Below are 25,158 nucleotides of genomic sequence, written 5' to 3' on the forward strand. Positions count from 1 at the left end.
GATTACTAATATTTTTGTAATTTTATGAGATATTTCATGCTAGTTGTCAAATGATGGTTTCCACATATGTTAGGTGACTCACATGGACTGCTAAGAGCTAATCATTAGAGTGTATATACCAATAGTATATACATCTAAAAGCTGTATATTGTACGAGTACGAATACGGGTGCATACGAGTAGAATTGTTGATGAAACTGAACGAGGATGTAATTGTAAGCATTTTTGTTAAGTAGAAGTATTTTGATAAGTGTCTTGAAGTCTTTCAAAAGTGTATGAATACATATTAAAACACTACATGTATATACATTTTAACTGAGTCGTTAAGTCATCGTTAGTCGTTACATGTAAATGTTGTTTTGAAACCTTTAGGTTAACGATCTTGTTAAATGTTGTTAACCCATTGTTTATTATATCTAAAGAGATGTTAAATTGTTACATTATCATGATATTATGATATATTAATATATCTTAGTATGATATATATACAGTTAAATGTTGTTACAACGATAATCGTTACATATATGTCTCGTTTCGAAATCATTAAGTTAGTAGTCTTGTTTTTACATATGTAGTTCATTGTTAATACACTTAATGACATGTTTACTTATCATTTATCATGATTAAACATAGTGTATCAATATTTTAATATGATTCATATGTATTTAGTAAGACGTTGTTATAACGATAATCGTTATATATATCGTTTCGAGTTTCTTAATTCAATAAACTCAATTTTTTGTATATAACTCATTGTTAAAATACCTAATGAGATACTTAATTATCATAATATCATGTTAACTATATATATAATCATATATATGTCATCATATAGTTTTTACAAGTTTTAACGTTCGTGAATCACCGGTCAACTTGGGTGGTCAATTGTCTATATGAAACCTATTTAAATTAATCAAGTCTTAACAAGTTTGATTGCTTAACATGTTGGAAACACTTAATCATGTAAATAATAATTTCATTTAATATATATAAACATGGAAAAGTTTGGGTCACTACATAAGGACCTTAAATAAATCAAACAAGTGTTTAAACACTTCCAGGAGAATCGAGTCCTCCCATATTTTGTGGAAGTAAAGTCTTTAGAAGCTTGGAAATAAAGTCTTCCAAGTTAAGTTATGATTCAAAAAGACCTAAGCTTGAAAGTAAAGTCTTTCAAGTGTCGTGCACTAGACCCCCCGAAAAATTTACACCCAAGGTGTTTGTCTTCCTCTCGCCTTCGAACCGGGAGGTAGTTCATCCTAGATGATATACTGGGTTGACAACTACCCGTGCGGCCGTCCCACAACCGGGATTGCTTGTATGCAAACCACCTTTTTTAGCCCAATACAATTGTTATCTCATCGCTTTAGAACCGAGAAGTAGTTTATCCTGGATAATATACCGGGGTAACAATTGTCAGTGCGGCTGTCCCAAAACCTGGATGGCTTTGAAAGCACATAACCTTAGAACCCAACATTTTTTCGAAAAACTTGTTTTGTGTAAAAACTTAACCGGTTTTCCTGTTCTTAAAATATAAAAATAGTTTTCTTAAGGTCTTGTTTTCCGTAAGGCCATTTTTTTTTTTTTGGTTCCATACGTGGTGCTCTTGATACTGGTTATTAAGCTTTTGAATAATCACATGTTCGATTTTGGAAGATTGTATTTGATTGAAGGCTCGAACCTTGTGCTTGTTTTGTTGAAGACTACACGATATGGAATTATTGCTTTTGAAGATGATATCGGTATGTCTTGATTCTATATTTTTTTGAAGACTTGTCCGAGTTTGTTTGTTTCTACATTAGTTAATATTATTTGAAGATAGACTTGCTTGAGTACAAACAAGGTTCAAGTGTGGGGGATTTGATATCGCTCAAAGTATACATACATTATATCGCAATATCGGGTCTTTATTGTTATTTATTTGCGAAGACTTGAAGACTTTTGTGGTTATTTGCGTGAAATTGATGATTTGAGTTCGCAGAGGTCTTTAGTTTGATGTTTTGGTTGTTTTCGGCGAATAATTAGCTTCATGTAAGCTCAAAGTAGAATTAAACGCGAAAAAATGAAGTGTTATTGAGTCTGGAGCCAGTCGCGGCCGCAACTATGGGTATCCCGACCGTAATACATTGATAGAACTTGGAGAAATCAAAAACTGGCGGATCCCGGTCGCGATGTACATGCTCCCGGTTGCGATTCAGGCACAAATCGCGGTCGCGATCCACTGATCACGGTCGCAACGCGGAGTCGGTCTGGTCACTTTTTGTTCAACTATAAATAGACGAGGTTTTTACCCTAATTGGGGGTGCAGTTTTTATGCTACGAATTGGAGAGGGTTTCGAAGACTTTGATCATTCCATTGAAGACTAGTTCACCTTTTAATTCCGTTTCATCATTTATTACTTTCGGTACTCGATTCATTCATTAATTTCATTATTGTAATCATGAATGTTTATTGTTTTGATAACTTTGTTTCTTGCAACTTTAATATGCTAGGCTAAATAGTTTGTGCATCTACTTGAATGTGAAACTTGAGATATTGGATTGTTCTATCATATGGAGTTAATGTCTTGTGATTTAAATTAATTGTGTTTGATTAAAGAATCATTGTTATGCATGTTCTATACTCTTAATTCAATTACATAGGTTGTTAATCATTTAATGTGAGTTAAATTGAGATGCAATTTATGCTTCAACACCTAGGTGATCTAGACAATTAGATAATTGATTTCAAGTGATTGTGTCATGAATTTAATTGGTGATTGAAAGGGTTGTGAACTACATAATCGTGTAACTATTTCGAGTGATTGTTATAAGTAGGATTTTACGTGAGTTTAGTCCAAATCAAGTATCATTAGTTTTTATCAAATATAGTTTTATCTTTTGAAGAAGGTTTATGTGAGTTTACTAACTTTAATTGATTTAAACTTTGTGAGAAGTCTATATTAGGGACATAACAATCGGTAATAACTGCAAGAACAATCCATATCGATAGTGAGTCATTCAAGTAGACACCGTTTTCTCTTAATTGTTAATTCATTTCATTTGCTTCACGTTACTCGCGTGATTTAAAATACAATCCAAACCTCTTTTATTAAACTCCTAGGATAATTACTGATTTTAAGATCTTGATTAAACTGATCTCCGTGGAACGAACTGGTCAAATAACTTATAAGTTACTGCATGATCGGGTTATAGTTGCCTGTAATTGTGTGATAATTGTTAAGTTTTTAGCTAGTCATTTTAAGGTACAATTTCACACCATCAAGTATCATCGAAGGCTGGGAATACCTCCGGAGACTTTCTCAAATCGCATTGATGTTGACAGTACCATCAAAGGTTCAAAACTTCCCGCTTGGAGTGCGAATCGAACCTGAGTTAGCAGTACTCCAAGTTGAATCGTACCCTATACCACTAAAGTCAAGGCTTTAGTGGTAACCATTATTAAACTTTGGGGCCGGAATACACAATATGAGTAGTTTTTACGTAGTATTGTAATGGCTTAAGAGTAATTAAATTTAAGTGTATATAGTTAATTTATCACTGCAGTTATTTGCATCGTATAGTAGTACTCCGTATAAAAATTACTCCGTATAATTGTATAGTACATTTGTACATTTACAAACTGTTGCTTGTATGGGAAGTCACATCTCACTTGATGGCAGTACACTTGCATAAAGTAGGTCTGTTTTGGATTCTTTGAAATGTTTAATTTTGTTACATTTGGATTTAGTAAGATTTTGCTGATGTACTTGTTGAATATCACTCGTCTTTGATTCCATGTGTTTCCCATTTATGTTCTCAAAATCCTGTTAGCCAGTACTAGTATTATTTTGATTCCATGTGTTTTTTTTTGCAACTTTATATTCCACACATTCATCAAGAACATAAAATTAACACCAACTACAAATTTTTGAAAGGTTTTTGCAACAATACATTTTTTGAAGAGGTGTAATGGGAGAGGTAGCGGAAAGTGTTGTTGAAAGGTTTTGAGTATCATAACAAAATATTATTGTATGTTCATCAGTGAAAAAGGAATAAGATTATATAAAAGTATTATGAGGTGTCAAACACTGATACGGAGTACCTATCTTTGATATGTACACAACCATTTTTTACACATACACAACCAAACATGTTTTACAGTGTTGTACAGTACAACACTGTAAAGCATATTTGATTGTGTATGTGTAAAAAATGGTTGTGTACATATCACTTCCCATCTTTTTTGCCTATGTGGCACCTAAATGCATAAAAAATGATTACAAAGAGCATCAATGTCTATCATTTACGTCACACCTGAATTGAAGGGGCAAATACCACGCCCGTAAAAGTTTTCTATTTTTGCAAAAAACATATAAAAAAATAATACTATTTTTTTAAAAAAATCAACATTATTTGCAGTTTGATCAAGCTTATGCAAGTTATGGCAAATATGATACCAATAAATCATGCTTAAGAATTTGTGCCTTGGCACATCGATCAAAAACACGTGTGTTATGTTAGTTTGTAGGTTTATCTTTTTGTTTTCTATTACAGAGTACTTTAATGAAAACATAAACAGAAATGCTAGCTTTTTTTTTTTTTCTTTTTTTTTTTCCAGCGAAAAAAGGAATTATATTAATAACCATTGTTACCTTCATCAAAACAATAAATGGTAGCAATGCAAAAGCGATTACAAATACGGTTACAATTGTGGATCGACAAAAAACAATCAAGTTGAAAAAACCCCGAGATAAGAGGTACAAAATGCATAGCTAGACTCATAACGTAATCTAGATACAAAGCATATATGGGTTTTGACTTTTGATCCCACATATACGATTGAAACCCGTAACAAAACTTCGAATTGGTAGCCCATAGGAAGACCTTTAGCTTGATGTTACGAACGATGACCGAACGACATGTGAATTTCCCATTGAAAATGATGTCGTTTCTTGCTAACCAAATTGCCCAAATCGTGGCGGGTCCGATCATTCTCCAAAATTTTGCGGCTTTAATTCCCATGCCATAATTCCAATCGAAAGAGAACAAGTCAATCGACCTCGGGACGACCCATCGAATGTTCCACCATCTAAAAAGCTCCGACCAAATTCGGGAAATCCATTTGCAATGAATAAGTAAATGATCGATGGTTTCGGTTTCCAAAGAGCACCAAACACATAATGTAGATTACGAAGAGGGCAAGATGTGTCTCCGGGCCAAGACGTCTTTAACGGGGATACTCTTCTTAAAGGCTAGCCAATGGAAAAGCATAATTTTTGATGGAACGTATAACAACCCTCATATTTCCATACCTGAATTGACTAATTTGACTATAGGGTTGTTATCCATACGTAATATATAATTAAATTTGACATTGATCAAATATTTATTTTTAGTCGACACTTTTTGTTAACTAAAGTTTACACTAATTATATAAAATAACTTTAGTTAATATTAATATTAATGCGTATTATATTTAAAACTATATGAAACATAATTATTAATTAAATGATAAGTTATTTTAATCATTATATATATATTTTTAGCTTATAAAAAAAAGAGATTTTTTTTTATAAATTAAATAATGAGCCCATGAATTTTGACTAAATTTTTTCAAAAACAAAAACTTATTAAAAACATTTTTAACATGTTTTTATTTTTTTGTCAAAATTGGCACCTTTATTTTATTTATATTTTTTCTTTTCACCAACCATTTTTTTCCTATAAATACCCACTTCCATTTCATAAAAACTTGTATCAAATCTTTGGAAAAACTCTCTCACAAACTTGGGAAAGTACTTGAGGTATTTTCTATATTTTTTATCGAATTGCTTTTATTTTTTTTGTATATTCTTTAAAAATTCGAATTTAATATATATAAATTATTTTTACATGTTATAATTAGTATTATAAGTATTATGATGTATAAAAATAATTTTGATAATTTATGGAATATTATTTATAATTAAATACGAATTATGTAGTATTTAAACATAAAAACAATATAAAATTCATAATAAAATATTAAACATTAATAAAAATAATTATAATTTTTTTTTGAGATTATTATACTTTTATAAACAATTGAAAATTTTAAAAATTAAATAAATGGGACGATTAGTATTTAAAAAGAATTTACTTTTGCATTATTCTAAACCGAGAGAAATAATAAATAAAATACAAAATAAATACAAACGTGTATTAAATATTTTTATAAAATTTTTATATGATTAGTAGCATCACTAGATACTTTAAAAAAAATATAAAAATTAATTTTAAATTATTTTTCCTATTTATTTAATTATAGGCCGATTACAATGGTTAAATAATTAGAAAACATTAAATAAATAATATTTTGATATAAAATTTGATTTAATAATTTTTATAACATTTTTACATAATATAGAACCTGTAAAAAATATAAAATTATTTATTTAGGTCGATTTAATATTTATTACCTAATTAAATTTGATTAATATAAACCGAGTATATATATAAAGAAAAGTGGGAAATAAATACAAAAACTTGATAAAATTATTTTTATAAAATATCCTACTGAATTGTATAATTAAATAAGTTTATAAAAATTATAAATATAATATTTAATGAATTAATATTCGAATTAACATATATTAGTATGATTTTCGATTAACATAAGTATATTACATATACTAAATTAATATTATTATTATAACTTACGGTTAATAACTAAGTATACTATATAATAAAGTATAATACTTATAATGTAAGTTAATAACAATACATTATTAATAAATACTTATTTTATAACTATACTAATTTAATAATAATAACTTATAGTATATAATATAAGATAATCAAATTGTTAATACATTAATAAATATAATATAACATATATAATAACATATAAACCTAAAGTGAAGGTTAATCAAAGATAATGTACAATTCATGTGAACTTCATCGCTACTCACGGTCGTAAGTGAATGATGTCTAGGTTGCCATTTATGGGTAAGCTTGTGGATCTCGAATGCAATGACTTAGATTCTGGTCAAGAGTCCTGGGCCCCCGGTTACATCTGGTCATTCCTGACTTATTTGATAGCAACGAAGTTTGAGTAAAGTTATACAACGTCTTGCTAAAGATTAACCCGAACTTTCTAAAATTGGAAAATTACTATAAGTGAAAACTTTTCATAAATAGTAACCTTCCGAAAATGGAAATTCTTTAGTGAACCATTACTATCAATATAGTACTATATACTATTGTCTGTTAGGCAATGTCTGATCATACGTTCTATCTCTAGGTTGAGATCTCGGTCACGTCCTTCTGTTCAATTCTTTCGTGGAATACTCTTTTGTGCTACTAAGGTGATTTTCATAGCCCCACTTTTACTGTGTACTTAACTATTTATAACTTTTGGGGTGAGACACATGCTTGCTTTATAACTGTTTTACACTTAGACACAAGTACTAAATTGTTAACTATGCTGTCATGCTTTGATTCATGCTAAATCCCTACCGTAATATCGTAAATTGCTACGTTTAAATGCAAACTTAATTATTGTGATTAGGCCTATTGAGAGTAACGTCTCTAACCATTCGACCGTTGGTCTTTGGTTACATAATAATGATTCCACGACACTGATAGTACAAGGTGTCATAGGGTAAACTTGTTTAGTAGCGATATTACAAAATACAGCAACACTTTTAGATTGATATTTCTATATCAATCAACTTTAAACTAAATCTTGTGGTCTAAAACTTTGGATATTATTTATAAACCTGTGAATTTTACTCAACCTTTTTGGTTGACACTTTAAGCATGTTTTGTCTCAGGTGATGATTGAGCTAGCTGTTTGCAACTTTGTGATGATAGATTTGATGCTTGCATGGAGTCCACATCGCATATTATATTTTAGTTCATAAACATTTATTTTACGTTTTAATAATAATGTAAACATGTATTACTGTTTCCGCTGTTTTATTAACAAATGTTTTATTTAAAAAGTCTCATATAGAGTCGTTCTCGTTTATACAACTGTGTTATGATATGATTGGCCACAATTACCCCTGGTCCATTTTGGGGGGTGTGACAGATTGGTATCAGAGCAGGCTGTTGTAGAGAACCAGGATTGCATTTTAAGTGTGCCTTATACAATTAGGTACCTTAGCAATGTAGGACTACAACTTTCCTTGACTATAGTGCCTTTAATTGCTGCCTTAAACTGTTAAATGCTACACTATACTTTAGAAACTTTACTTATCTTAGAATGCCGAGCCAACCTAAGAACTCTGCTCACTTTCCTAATTACTATTCAATTCCGCCACCACATTTAAATGCGACACCGTTCTCGACATTCCTATGTCATCTATCATAATTTTGTGTATTACATATGTATTACATAAAATGTTATCCATGATTTTTAAAACTCCTATATTTGTTACTATTCATACTCAAACGTATATAAACCTCCTTGTTATATCACGTACCTATATTCTTTATGCCTTTATGCATCGGTTTGTGAACCAGAAAATGTCATTGAGTTATCGAGAATCTCAAAGACATTATAATGTCATCACTACTCATATTCATTACTTTTAAATCTTTGATTTCTCGTTATTTTTTATCATTGAATTTTCTTGACGGATGGCGTCTACGAAACTCTAGAATAGAAGGGTTTGGATTATCGATTTAAAGGATCCTATAGCTCAAGCCCCTAGACCTGAATAGGCCATTATGAATTGAAAGTCTTTAATCGAAAGATTATCAGATTACATACTTATCATTTTATCATCTCGACACGTCATACTGCTATTATTAGAGTATAGACACATCATATCTTATCATATCTTATCATATCTATCCCAATAGACTTTGTCTAACACTTTTCCTAAATTTCCTCCGTAAATTACGGAAATCTTTTTCTATATATACGTATTCAAGGAGACGAATATATCATTCAATATTCAACACCCATTTTATATCAAACCTTATTCCAAACACATAATATGGATTTCTCACCTGATTCCTCAAGTTCCTCTAGCTCCGAAGATAGCGTGATGGGAGCACACCCACCGATCAATTACCGAGATTTCTTCAGAAAATGGGGATGAGTTCGCGAAATACTCACCCTATGGAGAAATGAAGAAGTTACTCCTTATCACGAGCCAAACTTACCACCAAACGTCGGAGTACTCGATCCGCTTACCGGCGAACCTGTTCGCAATACCACTTTCACTCTTTTCGCAAGGATTTTTCGCCTCGAAGGTCGACTCGATGTAGCCCAAGACAGTATTCGTCCTCTACTCCTGAATTCTAACCAGATAGGGTTATTAAAAGAAGTTAGAAGACTTCGAACTAAATATCAAGAATTGACAAACCTTACGGAGGAATGGGTAGAACAAATCCATAGACTCGAGCAAAAAGTAGAAACCCTGGAGGAAACAGTGCACGATTTGGAAGCTAGGCTCACACCTACTACCCAAGTACCATAAGCAACACCAGCAATATAACCAGCACCACTAGTACCAACAATACCACCAACATCACCAACACCACAAGCATTGTAAGCACCATCAGCATCACCACCAACATCATCAGCATCACCAACAACAACATCTGCATTTCACGCCTCAACATCACACTCAGTACCTCGGATATCAACATCATACGCCCCATAGATACCAAGGAATATTAGTAATAATGAGTTAAGATGTATTGACTCATTCTTCCTGAAGAATTATATATGTATACTTTATATATATATATATATATATATATATATATATATATATATATATATATATATATATATATATATATATATATATATATGGTTTGAAACAATAATAAATCTTTTTGTACTAAGCTATTACGTGTAAATCTTAACTAGTATGTACTACTTGGTTAATTCATATCACTAATATGCTATAATGTACATCCTTCGTTAATGACTTAATGATCGTTAATCACTGCTTCAGCACAATAAACTCCATTTCATAATAAATCAAGTGTATTATTCAAATACATGTCTGATTTTACACTTCCATTTTCGATGTACTCGAAACTTTTTAGAAAACATTATTCGTGTCTTGTGAATTTCACAAGAATTCCACGAGCACCAACATCATATACCGAGGTATATCAATAACAATGAACGATGAAGTATTGATTCATAACTCCATTAAAGAAATATTCCGCGACGATTATGTAATCTCTCAAGTTTTGAAGATTATTTATTCTTGTTCCAACCACAAATCAAATGATTTTAATATTATATTAACTCATTAAATCTATATTATATTTGAAGAATACATATATGAACGTATATCTCCATAAAGATTGTAATTGAAGTTCTTTTGTACAAACTGTTAATTGTGAAAATATTTTAACGGGTAGGTAATACCCGAGAAATATTTATATCTCACATTAATATGTTGCGTTGTAAATTCTTCAATTCTGATTCAATAATCAGTAACTATACTACTTACGTTCACAAGATATATGTATCCGTTCACTAAAGAACAACCATTTTCGTACAAATTCAATTACATATTCTAATTTTGACATATCAGAATCCAAGTAAAGCTTTAGCAGGTGTTATCTTCCTAAAGATTACTAAATTCATATATATATTCATTCATATTTTGTGATGAATTATCACGTCAAACCACCAAAATTAGAACCATTGATGGTTACATCCTACGCTTAAACACTTCAGATTCAAAAGTCTTGAAAACACCTCGGATTGATAATCAATGATTCAGATTCGTTAACCTTGAGAATGCTGACGAAGCAGCAAAAGCTATAGGTGGTCTTAATGGCAAAAAGTTTGATGATAAAGAATGACATATTGAAAAAGCTCAGATTTAGAACTGAAAAACGGATTGAGCTAACCATGAAGGAGACCATGGACAAATCACAAGGACTAAAGCTGTAATCAAAGAATCTAGATGATTCGAATTCTGATGAAAACCACAAAAGATCTCCTTACGCATTCTAAATCCTTACAGAAGAATTTTCCTCATTATCATTGGATCTTAGAAAATTCTAAGATATCATCGTATCTTTCGTTATAAATATCCTCTATATTTCTGAAGATACCTTCATAACTATTCTTGTCCGAAATTATTTATCACTTCGCACTATCTGTGTTACATAATAAAGGAAACTGTTTTAGTTTCTATATTTCTATAACATACAAGTTTAAATTTTGAATGATTTGAGGTAGTGTTGGGAATTGAAGCATGAGTTAGTATAATATAATGACATCAGGCCAACGTGATTATATTACAGTAAGTCATGCTAAATTTTTAATGGAAGATGATGATTCATAGACTTTATAATCATTATTTGCCATGTTACATGACTTTTACATTCTACTTAACCTCTGAACATATCAAAAACATATATTCTTGATAGTTCTATCCCTAGTAATTCTAGTAATTTGACAAATCAAATCGTGCTATTACCTTTCCTTCTGCTTTGTATATTATGATCATTCGAAACTCCGTACCTACGAATTCTAGACCATTATTCGCTTGACTTGAAGTCGGGAAGGAAAAATAAGAGCATAGAGCTCCGACATATAAGGGAAAATATAAAGCCCGATAACAACACGAAAATTACAAACCGTGTATATCAATGCGTATAGCAACATAAAGACACGGGAGAATTAAAAACACTATAACCCCAAGGTAATTGTAGAAGTAAACAGATTCCTCTGGGGGTAAATGAAAAAGAAGAATGACAGAAATGATAGTCAGAAAAATATCCATGATAAGAACTGGATGGAGCATTTTCACAATCTTTGGAAGTATGAATCGAGAAAGAAAGTATAGAAGTGGTGAAGATAATGAAACAGAAGAAGCTAATTTATAGCAAAATTCTAGACACAACAATCAAGGCAATTTTAATTTTCTTAATTACCGGAGAATCAAATCTTATACAGATTATAAAGATTTCCTTTAAATCCCTTGAATTCCAGAAATCACCTTTAATTATGTCAAAAGTTAAGGCAAACTGATATTTCCTTATTTCAAACTTTTAAGATAACTTCATTTATACTCTTCCTATAATCGAATCGTTTTATCCATATTATCCAATGTTGATAAAACAATATTTTTAACTCATATTCATCATTCTTGTTGTAAAGAATGACAATCTCTATCAAATTTCACGACTATGATTTTCATGAACTCCTCTCTATTTTGTCTACCCTAGCGTAGTGGCATAAACGCTCAAGGTTTAAATGAGCTCGATATTATTCATAACACATTTTATATATCCAATTTACTGAAATGACTTGTATAACATCATCATTTTGAATGATCTCCGCATTAATAATAAAATGCACTTCGCAGAAGAACTTGTAGAAATTATGGTTTGTATGATTTTAATTCTTGAAACAGAACAATATTCTAACCGCTGGAATTCACGCAAGGCCCCGAGCATACCTGGGAACGTGAAAACCAAATAAAACGTAAATATCCTTGTCTATGTACGAACAACACCGATTAATGGCAACAACTAAATTTCGGGACTAAATTTCTTTTAACGGGTAGGTACTATAACAACCCTCATATTTCCATACCTGAATTGACTAATTTGACTATAGGGTTGTTATCCATACGTAATATATAATTAAATTTGACATTGATCAAATATTTATTTTTAGTCGACACTTTTTGTTAACTAAAGTTTACACTAATTATATAAAATAACTTTAGTTAATATTAATATTAATGCGTATTATATTTAAAACTATATGAAACATAATTATTAATTAAATGATAAGTTATTTTAATCATTATATATATATTTTTAGCTTATAAAAAAAGAGATTTTTTTTATAAATTAAATAATGAGCCCATGAATTTTGACTAAATATTTTCAAAAACATAAACTTATTAAAAACATTTTTAACATGTTTTTATTTTTTTGTCAAAATTGGCACCTTTATTTTATTTATATTTTTTCTTTTCACCAACCATTTTTTTTCTATAAATAACCACTTTCATTTCATAAAAACTTGTATCAAATCTTTGGAAAAACTCTCTCACAAACTTGGGAAAGTACTTGAGGTATTTTCTATATTTTTTATCGAATTGCTTTTATTTTTTTGTATATTCATTAAAAATTCGAATTTAATATATATAAATTATTTTTACATGTTATAATTAGTATTATAAGTATTATGATGTATAAAAATAATTTTGATAATTTATGGAATATTATTTATAATTAAATATGAATTATGTAGTATTTAAACATAAAAACAATATAAAATTCATAATAAAATATTAAACATTAATAAAAATAATTATAAATTTTTTTTGATATTATTATACTTTTATAAACAATTTAAAATTTTAAAAATTAAATAAATGGGACGATTAGTATTTAAAAAGAATTTACTTTTGCATTATTCTAAACTGAGAGAAATAATAAATAAAATACGAAATAAATATAAACGTGTATTAAATATTTTTATAAAATTTTTATATGATTAGTAGCATCACTAGATACTTTAAAAAAAATATAAAAATTAATTTTAAATTATTTTTCCTATTTATTTAATTATAGGCCGATTACAATGGTTAAATAATTAGAAAACATTAAATAAATAATATTTTGATATAAAATTTGATTTAATAATTTTTATAACATTTTTACATAATATAGAACCTGTAAAAAATATAAAATTATTTATTTAGGTCGATTTAATATTTATTACCTAATTAAATTTGATTAATATAAACCGAGTATATATATAAAGAAAAGTGGGAAATAAATACAAAAACTTGATAAAATTATTTTTATAAAATATCCTACTGAATTGTATAATTAAATAAGTTTATAAAAATTATAAATATAATATTTAATGAATTAATATTCGAATTAACATATATTAGTATGATTTTCGATTAACATAAGTATATTACATATACTAAATTAATATTATTATTATAACTTACTGTTAATAACTAAGTATACTATATAATAAAGTATAATACTTATAATGTAAGTTAATAACAATACATTATTAATAAACACTTATTTTATAACTATACTAATTTAATAATAATAACTTATAGTATATAATATAAGATAATCAAATTGTTAATACATTAATAAATATAATATAACATATATAATAACATATAAACCTAAAGTGAAGGTTAATCACAGATAATGTACAATTCATGTGAACTTCATCGCTACTCACGGTCGTAAGTGAATGATGTCTAGGTTGCCATTTATGGGTAAGCTTGTGGATCTCGAATGCCATGACTTAGATTCTGGTCAAGAGTCCTGGGCCCCCGGTTACATCTGGTCATTCCTGACTTATTTGATAGCAACGAAGTTTGAGTAAAGTTATACAACGTCTTGCTAAAGATTAATCCGAACTTTCTAAAATTGGAAAATTACTATAAGTGAAAACTTTCCATAAATAGTAACCTTCCGAAAATGGAAATTCTTTAGTGAACCATTACTATCAATATAGTACTATATACTATTGTCTGTTAGGCAATGTCTGATCATACGTTCTATCTCTAGGTTGAGATCTCGGTCACGTCCTTCTGTTCAATTCTTTCGTGGAATACTCTTTTGTGCTACTAAGGTGATTTTCATAGCCCCATTTTTACTGTTTACTTAACTATTTATAACTTTTGGGGTGAGACACATGCTTGCTTTATAACTGTTTTACACTTAGACACAAGTACTAAATTGTTAACTATGATGTCATGCTTTGATTCATGCTAAATCCCTACCGTAATATCATCAATTGCTACGTTTAAATGCAAACTTAATTATTGTGATTAGGCCTATTGAGAGTAACGTCTCTAACCATTCGACCGTTGGTCTTTGGTTACATAATAATGATTCCACGACACTGATAGTACAAGGTGTCATAGGGTAAACTTGTTTAGTAGCGATATTACAAAATACAGCAACACTTTTAGATTGATATTTCTATATCAATCAACTTTAAACTAAATCTTGTGGTCTAAAACTTTGGATATTATTTATAAACCTGTGAATTTCACTCAACCTTTTTGGTTGACACTTTAAGCATGTTTTGTCTCAGGTGATGATTGAGCTAGCTGTTTGCAACTTTGTGATGATAGATTTGATGCTTGCATGGAGTCCACATCGCATATTATATTTTAGTTCATAAACATTTATTTTACGTTTTAATAATAATGTAAACATGTATTACTGTTTCCGCTGTTTTATTAACAAATGTTTTATTTAAAAAGTCTCATATAGAGTCGTTCTCGTTTATACAACTGTGTTATGATATGATTGGTCACAATTACCCCTGGTCCATTTTGGGGGGTGTGACAGAACGTTATTGCCCCAAATAACCTTAGGCCAAATGGGGGTAACCAAGTCGCTCGATTGGATTAAAATACGCACCCCAGTAGCTACTGAATATGGATCGTTGTTTCCAGGAAGCCAAGCCACACTGTCTTGTTCGTCACTGTTAATTTTAATTGGAGCTAGCAACAGTAGTAATTGATCGGCTCTATAGGAATCGTATCGAGATAAAGGGAGCTGTAAGTGGAGATCCCAGCCCAAATGTTCGACCCTTGTATCAGTAGGAACACGAAAACAGTTGACAACACCAAACTATTGCAGGCAAATAAAAAATAGAGAGGGGAATTCGTCTTTGAAGATTTTACCATCCACCCATGAGTCGAACCAAAAGGAAATATTTGACCCGTTGTCGATCTTCCATCTCCAAACGTTTGGCCCAACAATAGATTGAAGCGAGTCTTCTTTTTGTAGGTTTATTAAATCTCTCCAAATTGGAGAAAGTTGAGAGGAATGTAAATCGACCCGTTCCTGTTTTGTATCTCTTCACGACTAGTTCGAAGCTTTTACTTGAATTTCGTTCAAAACAACCGCGAGATTCCAACACTTGTTTTTATAAATTTTTTCGTTCTAATTTTTCAAATAAGATATCCGCATGTCTACTCTATCGCTTGCAATATTTTCACCCCCAAAGCCGAATTCGTTTGGCTCGAGTTCCCACAAAAGGTTTCGCCAATACTTATATTAGAAACTCCAGCTAAACCCCACCAATTATATACTTTGACCCATACATCGTACACGTGTTTGCAAAGTAATAACGAGTGATCCACACATTCAATATCGTCATCACAAAGACTACATCTAACGGAGTGTAAGTCGATACCACGTTTATCTAATTCTGTCAACACACATAGTTTCCTTTTCTAGCTCTCCACACGAATATTTCGTTTTTTTTCCGGGACCAAATTGTTTATCAAAGTCTCCTCCCTGTTTGTACTTAAAGGCAGATATATTTTGTCAATTGAAACCGGGAGTTCTTTTGTCGCGAATGAATCGCTAGTGCCCGGTTGCCATCTCCATGAATCTTGCTTATCCGAATCGAGAACCGCTGACTCAAGTAATCTGTTGAGCTCTTCAAGTTCACCTGAGGATCTTCCGAAAGGTGCTATGGTCCAGCACCATATACCAACCCATTTGTCTCCATTCCATCCTAATCTCTCTTTGACGGTAACTTCATGATCAGTCTCCAACCGCGTCAATATGATGAATTTGACTATTAAAGATTCATCACATAACCACGGCTCGTTCCAAAAAGACGTTGTTGCGCCATCACCAAGCTGTTTCACGAAAGACTTGCTGGAAACAATAACAAGAACATTAATATAGTTCCCTGTTTTGACAATATTAGACCAAATTGTACGTGTAGAAGCTAAATGTAAATGGCCACCCACGTCGAGGCAACCTGATGCACCATAAATACTTTTGATTACTTTGACCCACAAGGAGTTAGTTTCGGTTTTGAACCTCCACCGCCACTTGCCGATCAAAGCTAAATTTTTGCTTTTTAAAGAACTCAAATTTAGTCCACCCTCCTTGAAAGGAAGAAGGACATTTTCACACTTTACCTAAGCAATTGTTGATTCATTACCCGACCCGTCCCAAAAGAAAGTACGCCTTACACACTCAAGTGAATTTTTTTATTTTTTATTTTATTTTATTTTTTTATCAAAGATGGCGGGACACGAAAGAGCGAGAAATAATACAACGGGAGACTATTTAATACCGATTTTACAAGGGTCAAACGTCCACCAAATGACACCGAATGAGCTTTCCAATCCGGAAGTCTTTTCACAAATTTTTCCAACATCGGTTTCCAAGAAGAAAACTTATTCATATTCTCCCCGATGGAGAGACCAAGATATGTAAACCAGAAAGATCCAACATTGCAACCAAATAATGCAGCCATTGTTTCTACTTATGACTTTTCGATTCCGACACCGAACATGCTACTTTTAAGAAGATTAATTTTAAGACCAAATGCTAACTCGAAGCATTTAAGAATTTTCATGAGATTAAGTATACTACCCGCATTCCAATCCCCGAAAAAATTGTATTGTCTGCGTATTGCAAGTGTGAAATATGAATTTTATCGCCATCAATTTCGACCTGTTTGAACAAGTTGCTGCTGACCGCAATCTTTGTCATCATATTCAAAGAAACGATGAGAGTGAATTTCCGTGTCTAACACCTCTTTCTAATCCAAACTCGTTAGTCAGAGAGTCGTTGACAAGAATGGATATAGATGTCGTCTGTAAACACGAGCTGATCTAACTCCTCTGTTTTTAATTATTAAATGCCTTTATTGCCTCACAAAATGTCGAATTAATTCTTTACAACAATTCAATTGATTGTAGATGTCAATTTAGTTGTTTCCTAATACAACAAGATGATTGTACTTCATTTGCTTTCTGCCAAATGAGTTTTGGTTTATGATAGTACAAGTATTCAGGTTACAAGGTAGGCTAAATATATAAGTGAGATGCTACCATACTACGACGCTACACACATATATGGAACTAGAACCAAAATGCTTTAAAGTCTCAATTAAATACACTAAAATAACACGTTACAGCTCTATTATGGGTTACCAGCTAGTAAAAGTAAAATAGTGTAATATCCCATCCATCCCAAAACTTTTATCCTCAATTAATTAGGGATAAAAAAATAGAAGACAATAAAATTAAGACTGAGGGAGTACTATATATATATATTTTTACAAAGTGTTTAGCTTGAAGCTAAACATAACATATAGTACATTACTGTACATATTTACATTTTTTTTTTATTTTGCTAAAGTATGCTTTTGTTAGATACATTAAGGTGCATTTAATAAACTCTAATTATTTTTTATAAACTATTGTTTATCTTGTTTATATTTAATCCTTATTAATTCAATCTAATAATTTTCATTCTTATGCATGTATTAATTACAAATTTTAATATTTATAGAAATTACGCGTTTTAAATGCACCTTAACGTATGTTACGGGTGTATACATTAGCAAAAACCAATTAATTTTTTCCCCGAAATATTCTTTCTCAAGAATATTTTGTTATTTAAGGTTGAAGTACTAAAAGATTTGTGATTAAGTTTCTTAAAATTTTTATTATTCTATTTCATTGAAATTAACAAAAATTAGTGCGCCCTAATAGGAATATTAAAGATCTTTAGAACATTTTGGTTTTCTATGCCTAAACCGAAAAATTCTTTGAAAAGATTTTTTTTTTTTTGGTCATATTTAGTCCCCTATAATGTAAAATAGTCTTTTCGCATATATATTATCTATTTTTATTTTTTTTTACCTATGACAATAATTATATCTATCTATCTATCTAATAGACATAGTGGAAGTGAATAGTAATCAGGAGTACTTCCGACTTTTTACCTTTTTTTGTTTTTTTGGAATTATTTAAATTTCGTTTCACCAACAAAGACCCCCCAGACTTTTTTAAAAAATTCAAATAGACCCCCCAAACAAGGGGTGAATTTTTCATAAAAAATCTTAAATAAACTCTCCCTAAATCTTCAACGGGTCATATCTTCTCGCTCGCAACGAGTTAAATTTTTTCGACACCATCGTTAAACTCGAAATAATTTTAGGAACACAATGTCACTATCTATACGCAAAACGGACGCTTTTTAAAAAATGTTAAATATTTGGGGTATTTTTCATACACGTTGATTTTTGCGTTAAGTTTTTAAAAGTCGACAATTCCATAGCGAAATGCGGAGATGTACATATATTGTTAATTTAACATAACATTTAAATCTTTCATGAGCTATACCTTTTAGTTCGACTCGAGTTGCACTTCAACGAAATCATCGTTAGCCACGAAATAATTTTACAAACTAAACGCAATAAAAGATATTGAAAACCGAACCCCCGGCGCGAAGCGAGGGTTCGAAACCTAGTTTTTTCTAAGACAAAAATAGTTTATTTTTAATAAAATTGGTATTTTTCCGGAAATTTAATATCTCTGATGAATTGTTCACTATTTCTTGCACAAAATATTTAATTTTTAATGAATTCTAACCACTTTAAAGAGAGATTCAACACTCTGTTCCAAAGAATTTTAACTACAAAAATCATTAAGTTCACATAATAAGACCCCAGAGTTCAAGACGAAAAGACAAACAAACACTATTAATATCAAGGGAGAATGTTAGAGACCTAAATTATGATATGAATGTGTGACTTACATTACTAGACTTTATCTATGTCTAAAGGGTGTGTATGATCATATAAATACCACCCTTTCACTTGATCCTTATCAAGCTTTTGATAGATTTAGGTAACACTAATGAAGACGCACTAAACCAATTCCCTCTCCCAATTCTTTTATAAATGTGTAAGTCTCTAGTTCGTATCGAGTTTTACGTTTATTTCAGTCATTTGATAATGGACATTATTGTAAAGAGATAATGAACTTTTGGATATTTGTTTTGTACATTACTTGAATAATTGTGTTTAATACATGTTTATATAATCGTGAGATTGTTTAGATAACGAGATCGTTACAGTAGTTAAAACAACTACTCATTAGCACGAAAGAAAGACCGTCACACGATAAAGTTAAGTCAGTGGAATATTACAGATGAACTGTCATCGTACGAAAGTATAAGACATTCGTACAAAGGAGAGCTGACACTATACAAATAAGGGTTACAAAATTCATTTGAAGGCTACACACTTTTAGCATACTCTAGTCGTATTCTAAGTTTTTTCTTTTCGTCCCAATCAATTCGAATATGAATAACAACTTTAAGCATCATTCTAATCTATTCTTAGGTGAGCAGGTTTGATTCTCTGATCCATATAAAGTTTATTCGATTAAGCTTGTTCTAGTGAATTCCGCCTCTAGATCGAGTATAACGTTTGTTCTAAGATCATTCTAAAAACTACGTAATCCGATTAGTCTTAATACATGTGTGACTGTTGTTACTGCTATTTTTAGTTTTGGATGCAATTTTGTCGCTGCCATCAAGTTTTTTAGTTTGGGAAACGATTTCGTTTTTCACATATAAATTGTATCCCAAATCTCATTGTTTCAGATGAGCACCTACGAAATTATCAATAAAAACTCTATATGTTTGGCTGTGGACTAAACAAATCGTTAGATTAAACGACTGGACATAACCACACGTTAAATTCCTTTTTCTTTAAGTTTCTTACAGTTATTTTTATAATTATCTTTGTGTGTTCTTGATGATATCTTTCTGTCATGCAGTGGGTTTGATAAATTTAGGTTCTTGTTGGGGGCTCGCTATTATTCCTAACAAGTGGTATCAGAGCTTGCATTGCGATTATTACTGGTGTAGTGACCCGAACTTTTCCATGTTTATATATATTAATTGAGATTGATATTTTCATGATTAAATGTTTCCAACATGTTAAGCAATCAAACTTGTTAAGACTTGATTAATTGAAATATGTTTCATATAGACAATTGACCACCCAAGTTGACCGGTGATTCACGAACGTTAAAACTTGTAAAAACTATATGATGACATATATATGGATATATATATAGTTAACATGATACTATGATAAGTAAACATATCATTAAGTATATTAACAATGAACTACATATGTAAAAACAAGACTATTAACTTAATGATTTTTAAACGAGACATATATGTAACGATTATCGTTGTAAAGACATTTAATGTATATATATATATATATCATATTAAGAGATATTCATACATGATAATATCATGATAATATAATAATTTAAAATCTCATTTGATATTATAAATATTGGGTTAACAACATTTAACAAGATCGTTAACCTAAAGGTTTCAAAACAACACTTACATGTAACGACTAACGATGACTTAACGACTCAGCTAAAATGTATATACATGTAGTGTTTTAATATGTATTTATACACTTTTGAAAGACTTCAATACACTTATCAAAATACTTCTACTTAACAAAAATGCTTACAATTACATCCTCGTTCAGTTTCATCAACAATTCTACTCGTATGCACCCGTATTCGTACTCGTACAATACACAGCTTTTAGATATATGTACTATTGGTATATACACTCCAATGATCAGCTCTTAGCAGCCCATGTGAGTCACCTAACACATGTGGGAACCATCATTTGGCAACTAGCATGAAATATCTCATAAAATTACAAAAATATGAGTAATCATTCATGACTTATTTACATGAAAACAAAATTACATATCCTTTATATCTAATCCATATACCAACGACCAAAAACACCTACAAACACTTTCATTCTTCAATTTTCTTCATCTAATTGATCTCTCTCAAGTTCTATCTTCAAGTTCTAAGTGTTCTTCATATATTCTACAAGTTTTAGTTACATAAAATCAAGAATACTTTCAAGTTTGCTAGCTCACTTCCAATCTTGTAAGGTGATCATCCAACCTCAAGAAATCTTTGTTTCTTACAGTAGGTTATCATTCTAATACAAGGTAATAATCATATTCAAACTTTGGTTCAATTTCTATAACTATAACAATCTTATTTCAAGTGATGATCTTACTTGAACTTGTTTTCGTGTCATGATTCTGCTTCAAGAACTTCGAGCCATCCAAGGATCCGTTGAAGCTAGATCCATTTTTCTCTTTTCCAGTAGGTTTATCCAAGGAACTTAAGGTAGTTATGATGTTCATAACATCATTCGATTCATACATATAAAGCTATCTTATTCGAAGGTTTAAACTTGTAATCACTAGAACATAGTTTAGTTAATTCTAAACTTGTTCGCAAATAAAAGTTAATCCTTCTAACTTGACTTTTAAAATCAACTAAACACATGTTCTATATCTATATGATATGCTAACTTAATTATTTAAAACCTGGAGACACGAAAAACATCGTAAAACCGGATTTACGCCGTCGTAGTAACACCGCGGGCTGTTTTGGGTTAGTTAATTAAAAACTATGATAAACTTTGATTTAAAAGTTGTTATTCTGAGAAAATGATTTTTATTATGAACATGAAACTATATCCAAAAATTATGGTTAAACTCAAAGTGGAAGTATGTTTTCTAAAATGGTCATCTAGACGTCGTTCTTTCGACTGAAATGACTACCTTTACAAAAACAACTTGTAACTTATTTTTCCGACTATAAACCTATACTTTTTCTGTTTAGATTCATAAAATAGAGTTCAATATGAAACCATAGCAATTTTATTCACTCAAAACGGATTTAAAATGAAGAAGTTATGGGTAAAACAAGATTGGATAATTTTTCTCATTTTAGCTACGTGAAAATTGGTAACAAATCTATTCCAACCATAACTTAATCAACTTGTATTGTATATTATGTAATCTTGAGATACCATAGACACGTGTACAATGTTTCGACCTATCATGTCGACACATCTATATATATTTCGGAACAACCATAGACACTCTATATGTGAATGTTGGAGTTAGCTATACAGGGTTGAGGTTGATTCCAAAATATATATAGTTTGAGTTGTGATCAATACTGAGATACGTATACACTGGGTCGTGGATTGATTCAAGATAATATTTATCGATTTATTTCTGTACATCTAACTGTGGACAACTAGTTGTAGGTTACTAACGAGGACAGCTGACTTAATAAACTTAAAACATCAAAATATATTAAAAGTGTTGTAAATATATTTTGAACATACTTTGATATATATGTATATATTGTTATAGGTTCGTGAATCAACCAGTGGCCAAGTCTTACTTCCCGACGAAGTAAAAATCTGTGAAAGTGAGTTATAGTCCCACTTTTAAAATCTAATATTTTTGGGATGAGAATACATGCAGGTTTTATAAATGATTTACAAAATAGACACAAGTACGTGAAACTACATTCTATGGTTGAATTATCGAAATCGAATATGCTCCTTTTTATTAAGTCTGGTAATCTAAGAATTAGGGAACAGACACCCTAATTGACGCGAATCCTAAAGATAGATCTATTGGGCCTAACAAACCCCATCCAAAGTACCGGATGCTTTAGTACTTCGAAATTTATATCATATTCGAAGGGTGTCCCGGAATGATGGGGATATTCTTATATATGCATCTTGTTAATGTCGGTTACCAGGTGTTCACCATATGAATGATTTTTATCTCTATGTATGGGATGTGTATTGAAATATGAAATCTTGTGGTCTATTGTTACGATTTTATATATATAGGTTAAACCTATAACTCACCAACATTTTTGTTGATGTTTAAAGCATGTTTATTCTCAGGTGAATATTAAGAGCTTCCGCTGTTGCATACTAAAATAAGGACAAGGTTTGAAGTCCATGTTTGTATGATATTGTGTAAAAACTGCATTCAAGAAACTGATTTCGATGTAACATATTTGTATTGTAAACCATTATGTAATGGTCGTGTGTAAACAGGATATTTTAGATTATCATTATTTGATAATCTACGTAAAGCTTTTTAAACCTTTATTTATGAAATAAAGGTTATGGTTTGTTTTAAAAATGAATGCAGTCTTTGAAAAACGTCTCATATAGAGGTCAAAACCTCGCAACGAAATCAATTAATATGGAACGTTTTTAATCAATAAGAACGGGACATTTCAGTTGGTATCCGAGCGTTGGTCTTAGAGAACCAGATTTTTGCATTAGTGTGTCTTATCGAGTTTGTTAGGATGCATTAGTGAGTCTGGACTTCGACCGTGTTTACTTGAAAAATGATTGCTTAACAAATTTTGTTGGAAACTATATATTTTTAACATGTGAATATTATGTGATATATTAATCTCTTAACGCGTTTGATATTATGTGATAGATGTCTACCTCTAGAACAAGTCCCATTGACTCACCTAATAATAATGAAGAGTCAAATATAAATTGAAATGATTCGTGGACTGATTCACAAGTTCCCGAAGAGGAACCGGAAGAAGAGTCGGAACCAGAAGAAGAATCGGAACCGGAAGAAGAATCGGAACCGGATGAAGAAATAGAACCGGTGGGGGAAATAATAAAACGGTTAAGCAAAAGAAAATCCTCAACCAACCGACCAAGGTTAATTATGGTCAATGGTGTTTCCGCTAAGGAAGTAAAATATTGGGAGGATTACCAATTCTCCGATGAATCGGATTCTGACGAGAATTCCGATGATGTTATAGAAATTACCCCAACTGAATTTAAAAAGGCAAAAGAAAATAATAAGGGAAAGGGCATAAAAATAGAGAAATCTAATTCCAACCCCGATGAACTTTATATGTATCGTCAACCCCCGAAGTCCTTAAGTTGTAACAATGACCCGGGAACCTCTAAACCACCAGGTTTTTCTAAACCAATGTGGATAACGATGGCTCGTATTAGGGGAACATCATATATCCCTAGAAACTTGGCAAAACGAACCAAAACCGAAGAAGAAGAAACAAGCGAGTCGGAATAAGATAGTTGTATTCGTGTAGTGTAATATAAGTAATATAGTGTGCTTATGCTTTATGATATATGTAAAATTTGCTTGTATTAATAAGTATTTTTTTTATGAATCTAACTCTTGTCTATTTTACAGTATAAAAACACAAAATGGATAGACAACCCAATATTTTAAGAGACCTACCCGGAGACATGATTGATGAAATCTTGTCTAGAGTCGGTCAGAATTCTTCGGCACAACTATTTAAGGCGAGATCAGTTTGTAAGACATTCGAAGAATGTTCCAAGAATGTCTTGGTTTATAAAAGGCTTTCGTTCGAAAGATGGGGGATATCACATTGGGAAATTCATAAGTTACGATGTGTTTACTTTGACGCATATATTGCGGGGAACCCAAATGCTATTTTACGCAATGGGTTAAGAAATTATTTTG

Source organism: Rutidosis leptorrhynchoides, chromosome 2, assembly GCF_046630445.1.
Source record: "Rutidosis leptorrhynchoides isolate AG116_Rl617_1_P2 chromosome 2, CSIRO_AGI_Rlap_v1, whole genome shotgun sequence".
NCBI lineage: Eukaryota > Viridiplantae > Streptophyta > Magnoliopsida > Asterales > Asteraceae > Rutidosis > Rutidosis leptorrhynchoides.